The sequence below is a fragment of the Microcebus murinus genome, chromosome 5 (assembly GCF_040939455.1).
Source record: "Microcebus murinus isolate Inina chromosome 5, M.murinus_Inina_mat1.0, whole genome shotgun sequence".
NCBI classification, from domain to species: domain Eukaryota; kingdom Metazoa; phylum Chordata; class Mammalia; order Primates; family Cheirogaleidae; genus Microcebus; species Microcebus murinus.
The window spans coordinates 51,051,236-51,075,033 of record NC_134108.1 but is presented as its reverse complement, the minus strand read 5'-3'; the positions used below and the strand labels follow the sequence as shown (position 1 = coordinate 51,075,033).

General features: G+C 44.1%; 1 protein-coding gene and 1 pseudogene across 1 annotated transcript in view; both read right to left on the bottom strand.

The window, feature by feature from the left end:
• Window positions 1-1,485, bottom strand: part of BEND3 (BEN domain containing 3) — a 41,324-nt gene extending 39,839 nt beyond the window's left edge. Inside the window, exon 1 of the mRNA XM_012753229.2 lies at window positions 1,228-1,485. The gene's annotated coding sequence lies outside the window, so the exon portion shown is untranslated. The remainder of the gene's footprint in view (window positions 1-1,227) is intronic.
• An 18,713-nt stretch (window positions 1,486-20,198) lies between these two features.
• LOC105864889 (peptidyl-prolyl cis-trans isomerase A pseudogene) lies at window positions 20,199-20,721 on the bottom strand (annotated as a pseudogene).
• Between the last annotated feature and the right edge of the window lie 3,077 nt (window positions 20,722-23,798).

Below are 23,798 nucleotides of genomic sequence, written 5' to 3'. Positions count from 1 at the left end.
ATGTACCAAGCTAGCCTTAAAGCCTCACTTCCTTGCCTCAGTTTCCTGCAGCATAGCTTTCTAGCACTCTAAGCCGCGGTGCCCTGTGGCGCGTTAAACTTTTGCAGTTAAGCATTCAAAAGTTACTTTAAGAAAAGTGACGCTGAAGCTCTTTAAACCCTATTCGTTAGGCTTTACCTGCAAAATTCTTCCAGATGGGCCACCTGAGCAGTCAAACTCTTTTGCCTTTGTAAAAACACTTTGTCAAAATATAAATCCCTACACACATATGCGCTGAAAGACAGACAGACATATGCATGTTTCAGCACACAGGCCCTCCAAATCGGTGCTGCACAACTCACCGCTACGGCGAGGGCAAAGTCTGCGTGGGAAAGCAGGTTTACAATAGAGGGGAAGGGCCGGTCACGAGGGGCGGCGAGCGCCCCAGGCTCCAGCTCCGCGGCGGCCAGGAAGGCCTCGCGCCAGGCGCGGTGCACACCCAAGGCGCCCGGCCCGCCTCCAGCTCCCGGGCAGCGAGAACCGCGAACCGCCGTGGGACGGCCGGGAGGGAGCGCTGCGCCACCTGGCGGCGGGGCCCGTCCCCCTCCGCTCCCAGCAGCCGCCGCCGCCGCGGCCGCGGGCCTCCTCGCTCCATTTGCGGACTCCGGAGGCTTCGTTCCTCCGAGCGGCGGCTCCTCCGGCCTCGCGCCCGCCGCCTGCATCCCCCTTCAGTCCCCGCCCCCTGCTCTGACACCCCCTCGCACACGCCGAGCCGTGCCCCGCCGCAGCCCGGCCGAGCGCGAGCGCCGAGCCGCCGAGGGCACCGCAGAGCCTTCCGGCGGCCCCGGCCGCTCCACCGCGGCGGCGGCGGGGGTGCGGGGCCGGCGCGCGGCGCGAGTGGGACGGCAGTGGCGCGGCGGCGCGGACCGTTCCACTGCGCGTCTCCCCCGCCCGCGCGGCGCGCGTGCTCCCCGGAACGCCATGGAGCCGCCGCGTTCCGAGCGGGCACAAAGGGGCGCGCAGCACAATGGGCGCGGCGAGCCCGTGGGCGCCGGGTGCCCGCTCCGGCGGCTCGGCCCTGCGCGGGGGTGGGCGCCCCTCCCGGCGGGCGCGCTCAGGGCAGCCCCCCTTCGCGTCCCCTCCCCTGCTCCCGCCCCCACCCCGGCATGGATGTTGCAGTCACTCTTCCGTCCGTCTGCCCCGGAGCCGCCGCCGCCGCGCGGCCGGCTCGATCCGCCCCGCACTTACCTGGGACACGAGTTCTGTACTTTGCAGAGCGGGCCCGCGCCGAGTTTGGGCGCCACGTGGGGGCAGGGCGCGGGGCCGGGAGTGGGGGCCGCGCGCGGAGGGCCTGGCCGGGGCGGCCCGCGGAGTTGCTGGGGGCGGCGGGCGGGCGGGCGCCGTGTATTTTCCCCTCTCTTTGTGTGTGTCCGTGCGCTGCGCTCTCGCGTGACGTGACGGGACTCCGTGTGTCATTTCCGCACAAGGACACAGGAGCCCCCGCTGCAGTGGAACCACAACCCCTCCGCCCCCACCCCCGCCCGCCCCTCCCCCTCAGCGGGGCACACGCGGGACCGGCGGCGGCGCTCGGGCGTGAGCGGCCGCGGCAGGGAGCTGGGGCGCGCACTCCGGGGACCCGGGCGGCCCGGCGCGCTCGGCCGGCGCCGCGCCGCTCCACGTGGGCCCGCGCCGCCTGCCCGGCGGGGGGCGGCGGCCGCGCACCCACGGCGCGCCGGGCCGCGCAGCCGAACAATGTCCCCTGCGCGCCGTGTGTTCTGGCCCCGCGCGTCATTTCTCTGAAACGTGGTTCCTCAGCCCCGAGAGTTTGGCCCGAAAAGCCTCTTTTTTTCTACTTTTTTCCCCCCGCGGGACGGCGACTGTGCGGAGCGTCTCCTCCTGGCGCCCGCGCCTCTCCCGCATTTGTGGCTTCTCGGCTGCGGCCCCGGCCCCCAGGCCGGTGTTCCCGCGCCGCGCCCGCCACAAAGGCACGGGGCGCGCGGCCCGGGCGGCCCCTCCGGCCCCACGGGGCGGCATGGAGTCTGGCGGGACGCGGGAGAGCGACCCGGGCGCTGGGAAACGCTGGCTCTGGCCACTCCCCCGGCAGGGTGGCCGCCCTCTGTGGTAAAGCTAGGAGCTAAAAATCTGCCTCGTACTTGGAACCGAAGTTTTGGGGCTGGAAGCTGCGGAGCGAGCGATTCCGAAGCGCGCGCTCTCACAGACCTGCGCGCCACAAATACAAACCCACGGGGTATCTGCGCCGAGCGCTTAAAATAGGAAAACACGAGCCACCAACTCAATAAAGGCTGGTTCTGTCTACCCCCGGCGCCCGGACAGTAGATCCCCACTTGATAAATAGCGAACCTTCCTCTCGGGTATTTTCTCGAGTCCCAGTGGTTGGGGGGAGGGGCTGGGTGAGAGTCAGGGAAGCCCAATTCAAAAGCCACGTTTGTATTTTAGGCAAACAATGAGAATGTAAATTTTTTTAAAATCCTTTAATTTGCCGATTGAAGAAAGTATAAAAAGAAAAATGCAAATGGTCCCATCTGCTGCTCACAGCTGACTGGCTGCAAGGGAGGACCATGTGGCCCAGCCCTGCGCGGTCAGTGAATAGGTAGAATAGATTTTTAAAAGAAGGCATATGCTGGCTCCTGGCTGCCCATCGAGGCGAGGGTTTGAATTAACGTATAGTTTGGGATTACCGTATCCTCCACACCACTCCGATTGGGAATTTAGTAATAATGCAAGTTCCTCCCCTTCGAGTTTGAAATCAAAAGGCACAGGGTTCAGTTATCTAAGACCTTTGAGGAACTCTGTGGAACATTCTCGTCCTGTATTTGGATTGCTGACTTTGAGAAGTCAGTACTAATTGCTATGCAAAAGTAGCAAGCAGCCTGGGGAAACGAGCCCTGCATGGGGGGGGGGGCGCTTTTATAAAAGAATCTATACGTGCTCAGTGTCATTCAAAAAAGGTTGATGAAAAGAATGGGGCTGAGATAGCAGCCCTTCAAATTCAAAAGACTTGGGTCGCCCTATCTACATTTAAAATAGGGAGGAGGGGAAAAGGGAGGAGGACTGCTTGGGGGAGAATGGTTAATTTATACATTCTCGGAAGACTGAGTGGAGGCACTTCGAATTCTGCCGAGAACTTGACTTTTACACTTGCACGTTAAATAACACGTAGGATACTGTACGTCGGTTGACTTAGTTAACAGATACAGCAGTTTTATTCTCACCTTCAATTTAATGTGACAGTTATAATTAGAATTTTAAAAGTAGAAGTTGCATTTCATTAGTTCAGTTTTCTAGGATTTCCCAGTAGAAGAGTTAGGAACAGTTAAGAGTAGCATTTAAGCTCATCTTGTATTTAAATCACTTTGCTGTAGTGCTTTAAGAATGTAATATGAACTTGTTAAATTTTTGGAAAGAGGACTAGATTAAATGCGTGCTGTGAAGGGATTTATCTTTCGCCAGTTATTTACAGTGACACACTCAGGTATGTAATTAAAGAGACATGAAATAATAAAACTATAGAAATAAATAATAGAAATTAGCATTTCTCTGTTCATAATGTTTGTCAAATACAATAATTTTATTAATAAATAGTGTCCAAGGCCATGCTTACCTGTCTTAGCTGACCTTTCAAAACACAGCTTTCAGGAAGCTCAAACTGACCTTGGAAACTTAAGTATTTAACATTTGCATAACTAGATCAATCTACTTAACAAAACAAGCTGTTTCAAATAATTTATTAACGGAAATAGAAGTCATTACTACCTAGGAAAGGAAATTACCTACCTTCAAAAGATTTTGCATATGTACATGGGGTTTTCTTTTCTTAATAAGGGAAAGGGAAAATAATGGATAAAGGTGAAAATAAATGTATTGGCATAGTTATATCTAATTTTTTAAAGTTTAATTCTGAAAGTGCTATTGGATAAAGTGATGCCTTAGGAAATGTAAATAAACATGATAGAAGATGGGGACAGGAATGAGGTATAAAAAGGACAAACCCTGCCCAGTACAACCCTAAGAAGTCAGTAGTAGTTCATGGTTTATAACGATAAAGATTTGAAAAAAAATAACCTGGTTTTCGGCGGTCTGCTAGATTTCAAAATTCTTAATTAGAAATGTGTTTTTCAAGATTTCAAGTTAGAGCTGCTGCAATTGATCTAGTCAACCCATTTTCAATTTTACCTGAATAACATGCAGCAGAGGGAAATTTGGCTACTTGGCCATATAAAACACTCAAATAAAACACTAAACTCAAATGGAAAATTACACAGCATTTAATAGTGGGATACATATATATGATGTAAATATATATAAGAGTGGCAGACAGACATTAAGTTTCAGATATCTGAACTGTTACTCTAAAGGTTTTTATCATTGCTAAAATATATTTATACGTGCCAAGACAATATTTAGTAGTACTTTTTTTTTCAGTAGTTAAATCTTAAAACAACGCAGCAGATTTCACTGTTACTTTTGAGACATTTCCACTTTATTTCTTGCCTGCTGGATGTATAATTTTGCCAAGTATTCAACTTCAAACAGAAGTAGTTGGCAGATCCAGATTCTGTGAACACTCACAACAGAGAAAAAGAGGGGCGAGAGAGGTTGTATTAACTGTATTAAATAGGACCTAAAAGAAGATGCCGCTTCAAGGTTTAACCCCTGTGTGTGAGGAAAAAAGAAAACAAAAACTACCTTTAGTGGACTGAAGAGCAGGTAAATGATACCCTACGATCCAGTGTGAAAAAAAAAAGAGGTTTGAATGTAAATTTACAGGGAATTTGTGCTGGGCATTTTCCTTATGTGTAGGAGCACTACTTAATAATTTACAGCAGCTTGAGATTTTAAGCACTGAACACAGCCATTAGGATCTGATTTTAGTTGGATATCTGGTTTGCACAATAGGATTCTGCAAAAAGGTATATTAGGGAGAGTGAAAACTGCTGCAATTCCACTCTCAATTTCAAGCCCTTGAGAAAACAAGTGCCAATCTGAACTGTAGCTCATTCTGAACCCAGACTGCTGACTGGAGGCGCTGTAGCCACCAGGGCCCCTGCACCCAGAGGGGTGCCCAAGGGCCTGCAGTCAGGCATCCCACACTGATCACACAGCTGCAGCGACAGGCAGGAAGCTGGGAGCAGTCAGAGCCCAGCCAATCAGAGCCCATTAAAGAAGAAAGAGGAGACATACTGCTCTAGCAATTGACCGATTTTTAAAAAAATTATTTTTTGCTGTGGATCGAAAGACTCTATAAATGAGATGGTATGTTTTAATTAGCCTTATGTGACTTGCCCAAAATATGTTCTTCGTGAAACATGTCATAGAAATGAACTCAAGATCCAGGAATCCCACTTCTAGGAATCCGTCAGGTGAAATATTCAGTCAAGGTTACATATACGAGGATGTTCATTGCAGGATCATTCATGATAGCAAAAACATTGGAGAGAGATTAGAAAATAGTTAAATAAATAATACCAGCTATGGAATACTATGTAAGCTTTAGAAAGAAGGAAGGTGATCTTTTTCATGGATGTAGAAGAATGCAACATATTGTCGAGTAAAAGAAGAAAATTAAGATTTAATATATAGTGTAATGCCATTTGTGTAAAAAAAGAAAAAACATGTATGTACATGTATCTGGGGGTAAATAGGAAAGGTCTGGGAAATGTGGGGGTAACCGTGGTCAACCCTGAGTTATATACGATAGAATATCGTAGAGAAGAAAAAGGGACTTTTACTTTTTCATATGTGTAATGTTTCATTTTATTTTTTTCCCCAAAGTAAGTGTCTATTGCTTTTGTGTAGCCTTTTCCTCCTCCCACAGACTAAAAGAGTCATGGCCGTGGCCTCAAAAACAAAAGTCACCCCTCGTAGCTAGGTCATGCTGAGCTGGAGTGGGAGCTCAGATTCACACAGGTCTCCTATCCCCTCTTCCTCCACATATTTTTATGGCTTAAGCAGAAAAAAAAGGAAGAGAAGAAATCCTGGTAAAAAATTACCTGAAAGTCAATATGTCATTAGGCTACAGAATACGAGGCCCCTTTCTCCAAGTTTCGAAGTGTTAACGTATTTTAAGAGGTAACTGTGCATATATCTAAGATTTCCCTAGAATCCTGACACATTAGGGCCTGAGAAACAATAGATGTCAACTGCCTGGTTCTACCAATAAAGATACCAAGGCTAAAAGAAAGGTGGCTTGCCCAAGGCTCCTTTTGGGTTCCTCTTTCTTAATTATTCCCACCAAAGGCTACAGAGGTTAAAAAAAAAAAATCAGGGGGGAAGGGGGCGGGTATATACATACATAATGAGTGAGATGTGCACCATCTGGGGGATGGTCATGATGGAGACTCAGACTTGTGGGGGGAGGGGGGAAATGGGCATTTATTGAAACCTTAAAATCTGTACCCCCATAATATGCCAAAATAAAAAAAAAAATCAAAGATCATGGGGAGTGAAATATACAACGTTTGTGTTTCACAGAATTCATACAAATGATCACCCCCCTCCCTCCAGCCTCATCCTTTGGTCCTTAGCAGTTTGGGCCCTTTTCTCAAGGGGCCTCAGGTAACCCAAGGCTGAGTTCCAGGCCTTACTCTGCATTACAATGGCAGCTTTTTCTTTCTCTGTCATAGAGACTGTTATGATTGACTTGTGTCCCCCCAAAATTCATATGTTGAAATCCTAACCCCCAGTACACCTCAGAATATATTTTGAGATAAGCCCCTTAAGGAAGTAATTGAAGTTAATTGAAATCATAAAGGTGGGGCCCTAATCCAATAGGATTGGTGTCCTTATAAGAAAGGGCAATTAGGCCTGACGGTGGCTCATGCCTGTAATCCTAGCATTCTGGGAGGCCAGGGCGGGGTGGATTGCTCAAGGTCAGGAATTCGAAAGCAGCCTGAGCAAGAATTAGACCTTCTCTCTACTATAAATAGAAAGAAATTAATTGGCCAACTAAAAATGTATACAAAAAATTAGCCAGGCATGGTGGCGCATGCCTATAGTCCCAGCTACTCGGGAGACTGAGGCAGTAGAATCGCTTGAGCCCAGGAGTTTGAGGTTGTTGTGAGCTAGGCTGAGGCCTCGGTACTCACGCTAGCCTGGGCAACAAAGTGAGACACTGTCTCAAAAAAAAAAAAAAAAAAAAAGGAAGGGGCAATTAGGACACAAGCAGGCAGAGAGGAAAGGCCCTGTGAGACCACAGTGGGAAAGCAGCCATCTGCATGCCAGAGAGAGGGGCCTTGGGAGAAAGCACTCCTGCCAGCACCTAGGACTTCCAGCCTCTAGAACTGTGAGAAAAATTTCTATTGTTTAAGTCACCCGGTCTGTGGTATTTTGTTATGACAGCCCAAGCAGACTAATACAGAGGTCCTGCTCTCATGAAGCTGCAATTGCATTTTTATTTTTCTATCTCCCCAACTAGAACATAAACTCCTAGAGGGCATGACCATGTCTGGCCACTGTAGCTCCAAGTGCCTGGCACTGTGCCTGGGACATAGACTATTCTCAACAAGCGTTCACCGAAAGAATAAATGAGTTGTTAGATATCATTGTCCCCTTCCCCTTGCCCTTTGTATAGATGAAGAGCAAAGGGTCAAAGGTTAAGAGCAGAACTATTCCCAGTCTATAGTGAATGGTGCCTTCTTGAATTGTCTCTGCATCACATATGCTATAAGCGAAAGACCCAAAGGCAGGTAGCTAATTCATGGCAGGCTCATACTATACCAACTCTGCAATAATAATATCACACAGCTGTAAAATTTTGTTCAGCCTTCCTATTTCCATACTTTTTGTAGTCTGCTTAGGCTACCATAACAAAATACCATAAACTGGTGGATTAAACAATGGAAATTGGCCAGGCAAGGTGGCTCACACCTGTAATCCCAGCACTGTAGGAGGCTGAGGTGGGAGGGTTGCTTGAGGCCAAGAGTTTGATGCCAACCTGGGCAACATAGCAAGACCTTGTCTCTACAAAAATTTTTTAAAAAATTAGCTGGGATGGTGGTACCCAGTATTCCAGAGGCTAAGGCAAGAGGATACCTTCAGCCCAGCAGTTCAAGGTTGGAGTGAGTTATAATCAGGCCATTGCACTCCAGCCTGGGTGACAGAGCAAGACCCTATCTCAAAAAAATAAAAAATAAAAAAGGAAAAGAAAAAAGAAAAAGAAAAGAAAGAGAGAGAGAAAGAAAGGAGGGAAGGAAGGAAGGAAGGAAGGAAGGAAGGAAGGAAGGAAGGAAGGAAGGAAGGAAGGAAGGAAGGAAGGAAGGAAGGAAGGAAGGAAGGAAGGAGAGAGAGAGAGAAAGAGAGAGAGAGAGAGAAAGAGAGAGAGAGAAAGAGAAAATTTCTTCTAGTTCTGGAATCTGGGAACCTGAGATCAGGTGCCAGCATGGTCAGCTTCTGGTGAGGGCTCTCTTCCTGGTTTGCAGATGGCTGCCTTCTTGCCCTGTCCTCACAAGAGGAAACTACTCTGATGTCTCTCTTCTTTTTTTTTTTAAGAAACAGGGTCTTCCTGTAGCTTGGAACTCCTGGGCTCAAGTGATCCTCCCACCTCAGACTCCTTAGTAGATGGGACTACAGGCCACCACGCCCAGCTTGGTGTCTGCTCTTTTATAAGGGTCCTAATCCCATGAGTGTTTACCCTCATAACCTCCCCTAATCCTAGTTCTCTCCCAAAGCGAATGAACACATCATTTAGTCCATAACAATAGTGTTTTCAAATTTTGTCACCCTGTTTGCCCTTGATCACAGACTTAAGAGAAGTGGAGCGGGTCCACCCCATTTTTACACAGATGACAAAAATAAATGTCCAGAGGGATTACGTGGTTTGTAATTCCTTCCTTCACTTACCAGCTAATTATTGCAAGCAATATGTGCCAGGCACTGCAGAATTCTGCCTTCACTTTTTTCCCCTAATGAATGTGACTAATTTAACTTTGCTGCTCTGCATGGACTTGGCCATTTGCATTCATATTTTCATCCCTCTAGCCCTGTGGTTGTCCTGCAGATAGCAGTGGTGGCAAATGCTGTGGCACTTGCTAGCTGTACAGTATTGAGGTTATGAAGTCCAACAGACCTGGATTTGAATCCAGGCTCCAACATGTCCTGAGTATGTGATCTGAGGAAGTTGCTTAAGCTTCTAGCCTCCATCTCCTTATTCATGGGGCAGCCCCACCCCACAGGGTAGTTATAAACGAGGCAGCACTGGTACGGTGGCTGGCATAGGTTAGTTCAGTAAAGGGTAGCTGTTATTTTTATTGGTTACGAAGGAGGTGAGTAAATTTTTTTTTTTTTTTTTGTGGACACAGTCTCATTCTCTTGCCCTGAGTAGAATGCCGTGGCATCAGCCTAGCTCACAGCAACCTCAAACTCCTGGGCTCAAGCAATCCTCCTGTCTCAGCCTCCTGAGTAGCTGGGACTATACAGGTGTGTACCACAAATCCTGGCTAATTTGTCACTTTTTAGTAGAGATGGGGTCTGGCTGGTTGCTCAGGCTGGTCTCGAACTCCTGAGCTCAAGCAGTCCTCCCACCTCAGCCTCCCAGAGTGCTAGGATTACGAGCATGAGCCACCTTGCCTGGCTCAGTAAAATGTGGAAATATTAATAACTAGCCCAGAGTCATTAACGGGGTTTTGATATTTTTTTCCATTCATACAAAAATAACACAAACAAACAAAAACCAACCCCAAAACACAGTTCTAGTTTAGCAGCAAAAGCAAAAAGGTTCATATGACAATCCTCAATGCTGTCCTGGAAGACACCCATAGAACACCACTTTAAATTCACACTCCACCCAGAAAGTTAAACAAATACCACTGCATCATTCTAAAACATGTCTAAAATGTGACAGTCCCCAAACCACGTTCTCCTCACCCCACCCATAAGGAAGGAACAGTGAGTCCTGCCCTCCTTCTCCAGGACAGGATCTAGTAGTAGCCTCCGCCGCGTGTGCATTCGGTGCCACTAGAGCCCTGGGCTAAGTACCTAAGCTGGCAAGAAAGAATAGATAGTGCCTGCAAATAAATCTCAGTTCACACATTTGTGTGTATGAAATAACGATTGATTTTTATAATTTGCTTACTATTTTGAATCCCAGCGTTTTGGAGTCCACCTCAACCTCAGGGGACTTCCAGGGGCTTCTGCGCTCCAGGCCTCTGCCTCGCCTTGCAGGGCCATTCATCACGCGCTCACCATGCCCTGCAGGCTGAGGCTCTGCCATGCCCAACAGGGGACAAGGTCATCTCTTTGCAAGGCTGCCTAGGACAAGGCTATGATGCAGATGCCTACGGGGAGCCGGCAAGGAGGGTTCGTGAGCGGACCGGGCAGTGTGCCTACTGAACACACAGGAACAGTCTGCACTTTCACAAAGGATTACACCAGCTCCCGTGTTTCCTTCAATATCAGCCATCTTTAGTCTATCTTTTGTTTCCCCATTTATGGAAAAAAATCTTGGATAAAGAGGAACATTCCTTTATTTTATTTTTTATTTTTATTTATTTATTTTTTTGGAGACAGAGTCTCACTTTGTTGCCCAGGCTAGAGTGAGTGCTGTGGCGTCGGCCTAGCTCACAGCAACCTCAATCTCCTGGGCTCAAGTGATCCTACTGCCTCAGCCTCCCCAGTAGCTGGGACTACAGGCATGCGCCACCATGCCCGGCTAATTTTTTCTATATATATTTTTATTTGGTCAATTAATTTCTTTCTTTTTTTTTTTTTTTTTTGAGACAGAGTCTCACTTTGTTGCCCAGGCTAGAGTGAGTGCCGTGGCGTCAGCCTGGCTCACAGCAACCTCAATCTCCGGGGCTCAGTGATCCTACTGCCTCAGCCTCCCGAGTAGCTGGGACTACAGGCATGTGCCACCATGCCCGGCTAATTTTTTGTATATATATTTTTAGTTGGTCAATTAATTTATTTCTATTTTTGGTAGAGACGGGGTCTCGCTCAGGCTGGTTTCGAACTCCTGACCTTGAGCAATCCGCCCGCCTCGGCCTCCCAAAGTGCTAGGATTACAGGCGTGAGCCACCATGCCCGGCCTCTTTCTAATTTTAGTAGAGACGGAGTCTCGGCCTCTTTCTAATTTTAGTAGAGACGGAGTCTCGCTCTTGCTCAGGCTGGTTTCGAACTCCCGACCTTGAGCAATCCACCTGCCTCGGCCTCCCAGGGTGCTAGGATTACAGGCGTGAGCCACCGCGCCCGGCCTTATTTTTTATTTTTTTAAAAATAAATTTTAATAATTTTTTCTTTAATTTTTTTTATTTTAATTTTTTTTCTTTCTTTAGCACATTCCTTCCTGTTGTAAGGAATTCCTCTATTGCCTAGAAAACAGCAGTGCAAGTGTTCTGATGAATGACAACGAATCCTTACCCTCAGCATAGTGACAAAGGAGGGACTGGTGGGGACTGCAGCAGGCCAGAGCCTTCATTCTATATCCAAGCAGGCAGCTACTGATGTCATGATAGACTGAACCCAGTATGGCCAAATCTGCCAATTATTCAAGCGAAGCCCCAAGTCTGGATTTTCATGAGAAATTGCCTGGATTTTAATACTGAATGACTGAAATTCACATGGCCAAAGCCTGCCTGCAGATCAGATCCAGCCCAGTGGCCTCCAGTTTGTGACTTGGGACCTGGCCGCAGCCCACAGCCACATGTCTAGGAACAGCCCTGCCTCCCAGCCAGGTTGCCTGAAAGCCCAAGCAGCCACCCTGCTCGTCTGCCACCCCACCCAGGGGCCTTCTGCCTTTGCCCAAGATGTCGCCTGTGGCTCAAATCCTCTCCCTCCTGGGGCTTAAGCTTTCAGAAACAAAAGCCTGAGGGCTATTTCAGCTTTCTGCCCCACCTCATCGCTTCACCAAGAAAATAAACCCAGATTGGGATATCCGCTTGAAGGCTGGGAAGGGAAATGGGAAAATACCAGGGGAATAAAGGTATAGATTGGCATCTCAAAATTATTATCCTACCCCATATACTTACTGAACATAACTTGATCTGAGGTTATTTCTAAAAGTTTCAGGCCGGGTACGGTGGCTCATGCCTGTAATCCTAGCACTCTGGGAAGCTAAGACGGGCAGATTGCTCAAGGTCAGGAGTTCGAAACCAGCCTGAGCAAGAGCGAGACCACATCTCTACTAAAAATAAAAAAAGAAATTAATTGGCCAACTAATATATATAGAACAAAATTATCCGGGCATGGTGGCACATGCCTGTAGTCCCAGCTACTCAGGAGGCTGAGGCAGGAGGATCCCTTGAGCCCAGGAGTTTGAGGTTGCTGTGAGCTAGGCTGATGCCACGGCACTCACTCCAGCCTGGGAAACAAAGCGAGACTGTCTCAAAAAAATAAAAATAAAATAAAATAAAAAAATAAAAGTTTCAGATTTTCTCTATGCTGTGGACTCCAAAGAAGTACCAGGAAAATCTTTCAGGAAGGAAATACCAGTTTAGCCAATTGATCAAATATTCCTTTTTTTTTTTTTTGAGACAGAGTCTCGCTTTGTTGCCCAGGCTAGAGTGAGTGCCATGGCGTCAGCCTAGCTCACAGCAACCTCAAACTCCTGGGCTCAAGCAATCCTTCTGCCTCAGCCTCCTGAGTAGCTGGGACTACAGGCATGCGCCACCATGCCCGGCTAATTTTTTCTATATGTATTAGTTGGCCAATTAATTTCTTTCTATTTATAGTAGAGATGGGGTCTCGCTCTTGCTCAGGCTGGTTTTGAACTCCTGACCTCGAGCAATCCACCCGCCTCGGCCTCCCAGAGTGCTAGGATTACAGGCGTGAGCCACTGCGCCTGGCCCAAATATTTCATTTTTCACAGTAAAATATATGGATCTAACACAGCATCTTCCTAATAATTTATTATACTATGGCATTCACTTTTACTAGGATAGTACCTTGTTCTCTCGATTCTGCCATGGGCAATCTCTGCATTTAATAATAAGGTTTTTGAAAAGATATGTAATAAATTGCTACACCAAAAGGAGTTTAGCACCTTGAAGGTTTATCCACTGAGTTAACAGTAAATATATGATACTCGTTATTACTGAGCCATCATTTGTTTAGAGAGCTAAACTTATTACTGAGTCATTACTGGTTTAAAGGACGAAAGCAATACAGTCCTATGCTCTGGGAAGATGATAAATTTGGGAGCAGAAAGTTCAGGCTCAAATTACCTTTGTTTCATCATTTTCTTTGGTGGTAGGGGAGAGATGCTGGTCTCAGTGTGATAATGATTTGAGTGGTCAGGAGTGGGGCAAGAATATTAGAAATACACTAGATGAAAATCCTTCAGATAAACGACCTTATTACCCTCCTGACCTATATAATCAGCAAGAAGCTAAGAGAAATAATTGCCCTTTGGAACCCAAGTGTGGGTTTGAGGGAAAAGGGGCCAGAGGAATTCAATAATCCATATTTACCTTTTTCTTCCCTCTGGATATATTACATTAGAAATTGGAGAAGTTTTGGATTCCTTTTCTCCAATAAAATGAAAATCATTTTTTTAAAAGAAAAATAATACGCTGGGCAAGGAGGCTCATGCCTATACTCCCAGCACTTTGGGAGGCTGAGGTGGGAGGATCTCTTGAGGCCAGAAGTTCAAGACCAGCCTGAGCAACATAGTGAAATCCTGTCTTTACAAAAAAATTAAAAAATTAGTCAGGTGTGGTGGTACTCGCCTGTAGTCCTAGCTACTCAGGAGGCTGAGGTGGGAGGATCCCTTGAGCCCAGGAGTTCAAGGTTGTAGTGAGCTATGGTTGGGCCACTGCACTCCAGCCTGGGTGAAAAAGCAAGACCCTGTCTCAAAAAAAAAGAGTAGCATTAACAGAAATAAGTAGTGTATGCATGTGGAAACCATAACAAGTTTTGGGACAGACATGGCACTCTCCAAGACTCAAACATTTGGTATTTCCTGAATTCTTTCTGTGGAGATACCAAGGTTTGCAAAAAGCATCCATAATAAATATATTATTTACAAGTTGATATCCAATGATTTATACAACATTTAATATTATTATTACTATTATTATTTTGAGACAGAGTCTTGCTTTGTTGCCCAGGCTAGAGTGCATGCTGTGGCGTCAGCCTAGCTCACAGCAACCTCAAACTCCTGGGCTCAAGCAATCCTGCTGCCTCAGCCTCCCGAGTAGCTGGTACTACAAGCATGTGCCACCATGCCCGGCTAATTTTTTCTGTATATATCGGTTGCCCAATTAATTTCTTTCTATTTCTAGTAGAGACGGGGTCTGACTCTTGCTCAGGCTGGTTTCGAACTCCTGACCTCAAGCAATTCACCTGCCTCGGCTTCCCAGAGTGCTAGGATTACAGGCGTGAGCCACAGTGCTTGGCCTACAACATTTAATATTAAACAATTAGGACAAAAGGTACAGCTTCTATAGCCATGCAAATTTTTCCTAAGATGCATGTTGTAATCCTAGCTTTCAGTAAGTAAACGTACTTGTGGAAACTGCATTTATTAGGCCTTGACATTAGGTAAGTAAGGAAATTACCTCAAGTACCAAAGGGATCTTTGGTCTAGGCTGGAGTAAGTGAATATGCTTTCCTCATGCCTATGTTCTCAGAGAGTATTTGCAGTGACAGAATTTAGCTCATGTCAATTGTACAGAGAGGTGAGCAAGACCACTTAGTACCTAAAGTGTGGTCGGCAGGAGAAGATGAGACCTCTTTGGAAGATGGCCTGGCCAGCTCTAACATGACAAAAGCTTTCAAAGTTAAGAAGTATTTACTGAGCACCTCTGATTGCAAAACTATGGGGCAGCAGCTATGGCAGGAAACTTCAGGCCATATTTGGAAAACTATAATTTTGCCTTCTGGGTAAAAAACAGAGCCCAGAAGTTACCGGGGAGGTCGGAAGTAACAGGTAAGGCCAGAGAGACAGGTGGTGAACAGATTGAGGCCTTCCTCCAGTCTATGCCACAAGTCACCCCAGACCTGGCAATCAGCTTAGTGCTTGACTATTTCATCGAAGACAAATGTGACAACCAGCAGCCACAAGGCAAGACCCTGATCCAAAAACTCTAGCTCTCCTGCTCTCAGCAAGCACTGGCCTCTTAGACTGCCCATCTCAGATCCAGTTTTAGGGATCCAGCGGGAACTCAGACTCGGGAGGATGTGGACAGACACATAGAAACGAAACCAATAACTGACCACTGTCCCTCTGTAGTCTGGCACCTCCATGCAGCTCCCCAGAACCTCATTCTTGTGTGTTCAGGGGAGCGCCTAACAATACTAGAGCAGGGCCACATGTCTGTTTGTGCAAGGAAGGAAGACTGCCCCAACACACCAAGAAATTTAACAAAGAAAAAACCAAACAAAGAATTCTAAGCTTGCTGAGTAACAAGCGATCATGGATACAATAGGGTTAATATTCTCTGGATGGAATTTTTCACCTTTGTATGTCTTCCCCTTCTTTTTCCCCCTGCGTGAATTTTAATTAGTTTCAGCCTGATAAAAGCTTTTAATAGTCAACCAAAACACTTGTAGTAATCAAAAGTTATAAAATAAAAAAATACAGTGCTACTATGTTATAAGCATTCAGGGAATCCCTGATAAGCATAGTAAAATCCCACAATAATGCACTCATCAAATATATAATTTTAGGCTGGGCGCGGTGGCTCACGCCTGTAATCCTAGCACTCTGGGAGGCCGAGGCGAGCGGATTGCTTGAGGTCAGGAGTTCGAAACCAGCCTGAGCAAGAGCAAGACCCCGTCTCTACTATAAATACAAAGAAATTAATTGGCCAACTAATACATATAGAAAAAATTAGCCAGGCATGGTGGCTCATGCCTGTAGTCCCAACTACTCGGGAGGCTGAGGCAGCAGAATTGCTTGAGCCCAGGAGTTTGACATTGCTATGAGCTGGCACTCACTCTAGCCTGGGCAACAAAGCGAGACTCTTGTCTCAAAAAAAAAAAAAAAAAAAAGTCCCCAAATAAATGCTGGCGTGGATGCAGAGAGAGCGGAACACTCCTACACTGCTGGTGGGACTGCAAATTAGTTCAACCTCTGTGGAAAGCAATATGGAGATACCTCGAAGCGATACAAGTAGCTCTATCATTTGATCCAGCAATTCCAATACTGGGCATCTACCCAAAAGATCAAAAGTCACTTTATGAAAAAGACACCTGCACTCGAATGTTTATAGCAGCACAATTCACAATCGCAAAGCTATGGAAACAACCCAAGTGCCCATCAATTCATGAGTGGATTAATAAAATGTGGTATATGTATACCATGGAGTACTATTCAGCTTTAAGAAACAATGGTGATATAGCACCTCTTGTATATTCCTGGATAGAGCTGGAGCCCATTCTGCTAAGTGAAGTATCTCAAGAATGGAAAAACCAGCACCACATGTACTCACCAGCAAATTGGTATTAACGGATCAACACCTAAGTGGACATATAGGAGTAACATTTATCAGGTGTCGGGAGGGTGGGAGGGGGGATGAGGGGATGGGTATATACAACCACAATGAATAAGATGTGCAACATTTGGGGGATGGACACGCTTGAAGCTCTTACCCGAGGGGGAAAGGGGGCATGGGCAATATATGTAACCTTAACACTTGTACCCCCATAATACGCTAAAATAAAAAAGAAGAAGAAAAAACAAATAAGTGACATTAACACACACATACAAGATTTTAACACACATCTTTCAGAAATTAATAAATCAAGCATTTATAAAATATAAATATAATATCAAATATAAATAAGTGGTATGAGGTATGAACCTATGAGGTATAGGTATAGGAATAATATGAAACTGTCATTTTTATAGGTCAAAAATGGTCAAACATTGACATTTTCACATAGTTCAACCTAATAGTTATTATTAAACTATTCCTTAGGTTATAGAGTTCTCTCTCTCTCTCTCTCTCTATATATATATATATATACACTCACACACTTGATAGCTTGAGCTTATTAATTGTATTAACATTTTCAGTATGTATATTTTATAAATGCTTGATTTATCAATTTCTGAAAGGTGTGTGTTAAAATCTTTTAACTTGATTTATCTATTTCTCCCTGCAGTTTTTCCAGTTGTTCCTTTGCATATATTGAGGCTGTATTATTAAATACATACACGTTTTTGATGGTTGTATCTTCTTGCTCTATTGTTCATTTTATTAGCATATAACATCCTTTTTTGTCCCTTACACAGCGGTCCACAACCCTTTTGGAACCAGGGACTGGTTTCATGGAAGGCAATTTTTCCACGGAGGCAGGGGAGGTGGGCAGTGTGGGGTGGGGTAGGTGGAGCTCAGGCCGTGGTGCCCACCCAGTTCCTGGACCCGGCAGGGACAGGTGTCGGGCGGTGGTGGCCTGGAGGTTTGGAGACTGAAGCGGTACTTTTTGCTGTATATTCTACATTGCCAAATACTAAGATTCTTCCTCCTGTTTCTTTTGGTTCATATTTTTCTATTGTTCTTTTTTATCTTTTATTTTCAATTTTTCTTTGTCATTTTGATTTCAGTTTCTCTTTTATTTTTTATTTATTTATTTTTTTGAGAAAGAGTCTTGCTTTGTTGCCCAGGCTAGAGTGAGTGCCATGGCGTCAGCCTAGCTCACAGCAACCTCAATCTCCTGGGCTCAAGCAATCCTCCTGCCTCAGCCTCCCGAGTAGCTGGGACTACAGGCATGCACCACCATGCCCGGCTAATTTTTTCTATATATATTAGTTGGCCAATTAGTTTTCTTTCTATTTACAGTAGAGACGGGATCTCACTCTTGCTCAGGCTGGTTTTGAACTCCTGACCTCAAGCAATCCACCCTCCTCTACCTTCCAGAGTGCTAGGATTACAGGCGTGAGCCACCGCGCCCGGCCGCATTAATCTATTCATGAGGGATCCGCCCCCACGGCCCAAACACCTCCCACCAAGCCCCACCTCCCAACACTGCCACATTGGGGATCAAATTTCAACATGAGTTTTGATGGGATGAACCACCTCCAAGCCTTAACACTATACATTTTATGCTTCTTTTTGTCTTTCTTCTTTGCATTGGATAGATTTTTTTACCCCCATCCTGGGCTTAAATATTAAGCATTCCAGTCTGCTTGTCTTACTTCAAAGTTCCTGTCTGTCTGCTGCACTACACCAAGAATTGGTTGTTAATGGAAACTTAGAAGTTCATCATCTACCCCAGTGGATCTAAAACTTGAGTGTGTGTGTGAGAATTACCTGGAAGCTTCTGAAAAATGTAAATTCCTGGACTTCACCTTCAGAGTTTCTGGTTCAGTAGGTCTGGATAAAACCCTTATTCTAATGCAAGCCCTTGGTTTTGATACAGGTGGTTCACAGACCACATTTTGCAAATACTGTCTTTATCCAAGTTCATAACTTTCCAGATGGTAAGCTTTACACTTGCTGGTGGCCCTTTACATACTGCTTTTTAAATATATACCTCGGGGTGGACTCTAACCATCTCTTTTCTAGACCTTTTCTCACTTCATATTGTCCTGTATGTTAAAAGAAGTCTCCAGATTTATTTTATAACCGATGTTCTAGTTAGAGTTTGCAATCCAGTGCTCCTTTACTATTACTCTATTTTACTTGTTTCATTGCTATAAAAACATATTACCTTTTAACATTATTTATTGAATGGCAACCTCTCTGACAGGTGCATTGATGGGTGGTTTTAGTGCTTACTAGGTACTTTACTAGTAAGCATGACTGTCTCCATTTCTATAAGAAAGCAAGAAGTAACTTGGGGACTTTGCCTCATATCACATTTGATGGAAAAGCTAGGATTTGAACCCAGATCTGTCTATTCCATTTATTATTAAATATATCCCACTGCCTTCAAAGAGAACCTGATCCCAAGAAGCCCACAGTGTAGTGGGAAAGATACAAATAATCTCCTTCTATGATTCATCTTTGTATCCCAAGACTGTGCTTTGCACACAATAATACTTAATAAATGCCAGTGAAAGGAAGGCATGAACTTACCCTGGTTTCTCACTTCTTTCTCTGCCTAGGTTTCTAGGTCAGAGGAATCACAGTCTGGTAAGACAAAGCAGCAGCAAAGAGGACTGTTTGGGGAAACACAAATTTGTAGACAAATAGAAAGAAGAACCAATGGCGCACAGTGATTTCCTTTCTCTGAACAGCTAGTGTAACAGTCATCAGTCATTTTGTGAAAATGTCCATTATAAGCTAGGACTACTTTCATTTTATGCTTTTCCCTTTTCTAATTTATTCAATAAAAGTCTTTAAGGAATACAATAATATAATTTTAGTACTATTTTCTCCTTCCTGTACTCAGTTTTATAATGCTGATGTTGAACATAATAGAGCAAGCAACTACATGTAACTGTAGAAATTATTGCTGGGAGTTAGCTTATGAAATACACACCTTTTACTGCCTTTAGTTGGCATTGTTAACTAGGTTATAAATAGTACAGTTGACATACTGCAAACGGAAAGTGCTTTTTGATGGGCACATGCTATGAATGGAAGAAGTGTTCAAACACAATGTTTAAGTTGGAAAGCTTTCATTACAGCCAGCGAAAGGGGAAAATGGTTTATTTCCTAATCATAGCTTTGCTTAAGAATCCAATCATATAGAAAGACTTATGGTAAAGCTTTCTAAAAACAGATATTTATGCTACTATTTGAGTAAACAAATACATCCAGTCTGTAAACATATTTTGATAGTATTGATGGGCACTTTTAAGAAAATTGAGCTGTTCTCCTATTGTGCAGATGTAGAGAGGCAAAGGAAGTCATAAGACTAAGATATAAAATTGGAAAGTACAGCTTATATTTATACCAATTTCAAAAGATAAAGCTTACACTATGTCATTTTGCTGAAATCATCTGTTAGAATTTGAAATCTTAAAAATCATTTTTGAAGAACTTTAATTATTGAGACAGAACAAAAAAGATACATTTATTTTTGCTGGTATTTTATATTGCTACAGGGCAATATATGTTATTAATACTATGCAGGTTCTTTCAGTCCTTACCAGGTGTAGGTATGAAGATTAGTGATGACTTTTTTTTGTTTGTTTGTTATTTAGTTTTTATTTCATAATCATAAACTTAACTCTGCAATCCAGCTACATGTGAAGGGATAAGGAAAATATGAGAACCCAAAGAACTGCAGTGAGAACACAAAGATTATAGGATATTGCGAGCAAATGGGGTAGAGGGGTGCTCTCCTGAGCTACAGAAGGAATGGTATGATGGTTAAGATAAAACATTTAAGTCAAATTTATTAGACTTGTCCACAGTCAGCAATGGTGATCTTCTTGGTGGTCTTGCCATTCCTGGACCCAAAGCGCTCCATGGCTTCCACAATATTCATGCCCTCTTTCACCTTGCCAAAGACCACATGCTTGCCATCCAACCACTCCGTCTTGGCAGTGCAGATGAAAAACTGGGAACCATTTGTGTTGGGTCCAGCATTTGCCATGGACAAGATGCCAGGACCTGTATGCTTCAGAATGAAGTTCTCATCCTCAAATTTCTCCCCGTAGATAGACTTGCCACCAGTGCCATTATGGCGTGTGAAGTCACCACCCTGGCACGTAAAGCCTGGAATAATTCTGTGAAAGCAGGAACCCTTATAGCCAAATCCTCTCTCTCCAGTGCTCAGAGCACGAAAGTTTTCTGCTGTCTTTGGAACTTTGTCTGCAAATAGCTCAAAGGAGACACGGCCCAAGGGCTCGCCGTCGAGGGCCATATCGAAGACCATGGTTGGTAGCAGGCGACTCCGAGAAGCAGCAGCGTCTGCAAAGCCAGTGATGACTTTTGTAAATGACAAATGTCAAACTTGTAGACATGATTACATTTTTATAGGATTCGATAATTTGGGTTTCAAGCTTTTTTTGTTTGTTTTGTTATGGCTGTGAAGCAACTATAACAGAGATTTAATGCTGAACTACTCAAATTGATGCCAGCAGAGGTAAGGGGACTAGGGACAAATGTTTCTTCCTACACATTTGTTTTTAGGCATCTATATTTGCCTGAGTGTCTTGATACTATGGTGATCAGCTTAGCAACACCTAGATACAAATTAAGGTAATCTGTCAAGCCAGCCTCTTATCAAAAGTCAGTAGGTAGGACATTGGAAAGAGAAAATATAGATGTTTAATAGCATGAGAAAAAAGAAACTTGCTCTTTCTACTACCTGCTCTTGTCCATCTCTTCATCTCACATTCATACATATTTATATATATATAAACATACACACACACACAAAGAAATGAAAATCTTTTAAAAATCCCCAATCAACCTCAGTGGTGTAAATGATTAGATAAAACAAAATCTAAACCTTTCCTTTTTTTTATTTTTGATTTTTTTTGAGACAGGGCCTTGCTCTGTCACCCAGGCTAGAGTACAGTGGTGTCATCATAGCTCACTGCAACCTCAAACTCCTGGGCTCAAGCGATCCTCCTACCTAAACCTCCTGAATAGCTAGGACTACAGGTGCCATGCCACCATGCCCTGCTAATTTCTCTATTTTTTGTAGAGAAGGGGTCATGCTCTTGCTCAAGCTTAAACCGTTCTTAAATAGAGAAAAAACAAGACATTTTAACCTTTCTTGAATAAGAACTAATGATCACAAAGGTACATGAAAAGTGTTTTGCAAAGACATTTCAAAGAGATTTTTTCATACTAATGGACATTCAATTTTTGTTGATGGCTATTAGGAGGACAGGGTTACATAAAATCTTTGGACCAGCAGATTTGGACGAAATGATGGATTCTGCCATTTTAAAAGCCAAACTACCATATAATGTCTTTTACTATCTTTACCATAATTTATATGCAAAGCAGAGAAAGTAAAATAACCTAAAAGGAAGAATATAACATTTGGAGAGTAAATAAAATCACCTTAATTTTCAGGGCTATTGGTTTTACTTCAAATAGTTACCTAACAAATGGTGAAACACAGGTTAAAGCAAATAGCTGTTAGCTAGTTGAACAGAGATGGCAAATAGACTTTGACTTATCTGCTGTCTCTGAGACATTAAATAGTGGGTGCTTGGAGTGCTGTGTTGAGAAGGATTCTGAGGCTTGGTAAGAAAAGGGCTGTGAATGAGGAGCAAATGTCCACTAGGACTGGGAGGGAGACGAGAGGCTTTAACTTTGTAAAAAACAGATATGCCCCTAGACCATGCACACGTTCCCTCTGTGGCTTCCCGCAGCACCTGGCAGGCTGCTGGGCACCCTTGGAGTCTCTAGACCCTGTTTATTAAAGCCCATATCTAGAGATTAACAGAAATTAAAATGTTTAATTTTGTGCATGATAATGTAAGATTGAGCGAAGTAACTTGCTTGTCAATGGCACAGCTGGGATCTGAAGCTAGCAAAGCCCAATTTCTTAACAAAGACTGTCTATATTCTTCCAAAGACCAGTACCAGGGTTCCTTGGGATTCGGGTTTGGTACTAAATTACTGATCTGAAAAAAGACTTTGGGGCCAGAGTAAACCATACAGTAACTAGTAAGTTGGTAATTTAAGTATTGTTTAAAAAAAAAGCATAGTTTCTGTTTGGGGTGATGGAAAAGTTTTGGAAGTTGGTGATGGTTACGCAACATTGTGAATGTAGTTAATGTCACTGAATTGTACTCTTAAAATGACTAAATTGGCATAATTTATGTTATAGACATCTTACCACAATAAAAATTAGTAAAAGAAAAAGAAAATCATGATGGGTCATGGAAGATTAAAGGATTAATATTATTAAGGTGACAATTACCAAAATCCCTATCCAAATCCCAGCAGGCTTTTTTGGGTAGAAGTTGACAAGCTGATCCTAAGAATTTTTATGGAAATACAAAGAACCCAGAGTAGCCAAAACTACTTTAAAAAGGAACTACAAGTATAAAGGGGGAAATGTGAATAAGATTGATGAGTTGTATCAATGTCAATATCCTGGTTATGATATTGTATTACAGTTTTGCAAGATGTTACCATTGGTGAAATGAAACTGTACAGGGTACAAGGGAGCTCTCTGTACTCTGTATTCTTTCTTCCTTTTTTTTTTTTTTTTTTTTAGAGATAGGGTCTTGCTCTGTCAGCCAGGCTAGAGTCCAGTGGCCTGATGATAGCACACTATAACTTCAAGCTCCTGGGCGCAAGGGATCCTCCCACCTAAGCGTCCCCAGTAGCTAGGACTACAGGTGTGTGCCACCACACCCAGATAATTTTTAAATTTTTTGTAGAGAGAGAGTCTTGCTATGTTTCCCAGGCTGGTCTCACTTGGCCTCAGGTGATCCTCTTGCCTTAGCCTCCCAAAGTGCTGGGATTATAGGTGTTAGCCACTGTGCTTGGCCTCTCTATATTACTTCTTAATACTGCATATGAATCTACAATTATCTTAAAATAAAAAGCTTAATGAAAAGAAAAGAATTAAGTTGGAGGACTTACACTTCCCAATTTCAAAACTTAATATAGAGGCTGGGCGTGGTGGCTCATGCTTGTAATCCTAGCACTCTGGGAGGCTGAGGTGGGTTGATCGCTCAAGATCAGGAGTTCAAAACCAGCCTGAGCAAGAGCAAGACCCCGTCTACACTATAAATAGACAGAAATTAATTGGCCAACTAAAAATATATAGAAAAAATTAGCCGGGCATGCTGGTGCATGCCTGTAGTCCCAGCTACTCAGGAGGCTGAGGCAGGAGGATTGCTTGAGCCCAGGAATTTGAGGTTGCTGTGAGCTAGGCTGATGCCATGGCACTCTAGCCTGGGCAACAGAGTAAGACTTGGCCTCAAAAAACAAAACAAAACAAAACAAAACTTAATATAGAGCTATGGTAATCAAAACTGTGGCATTGGCATA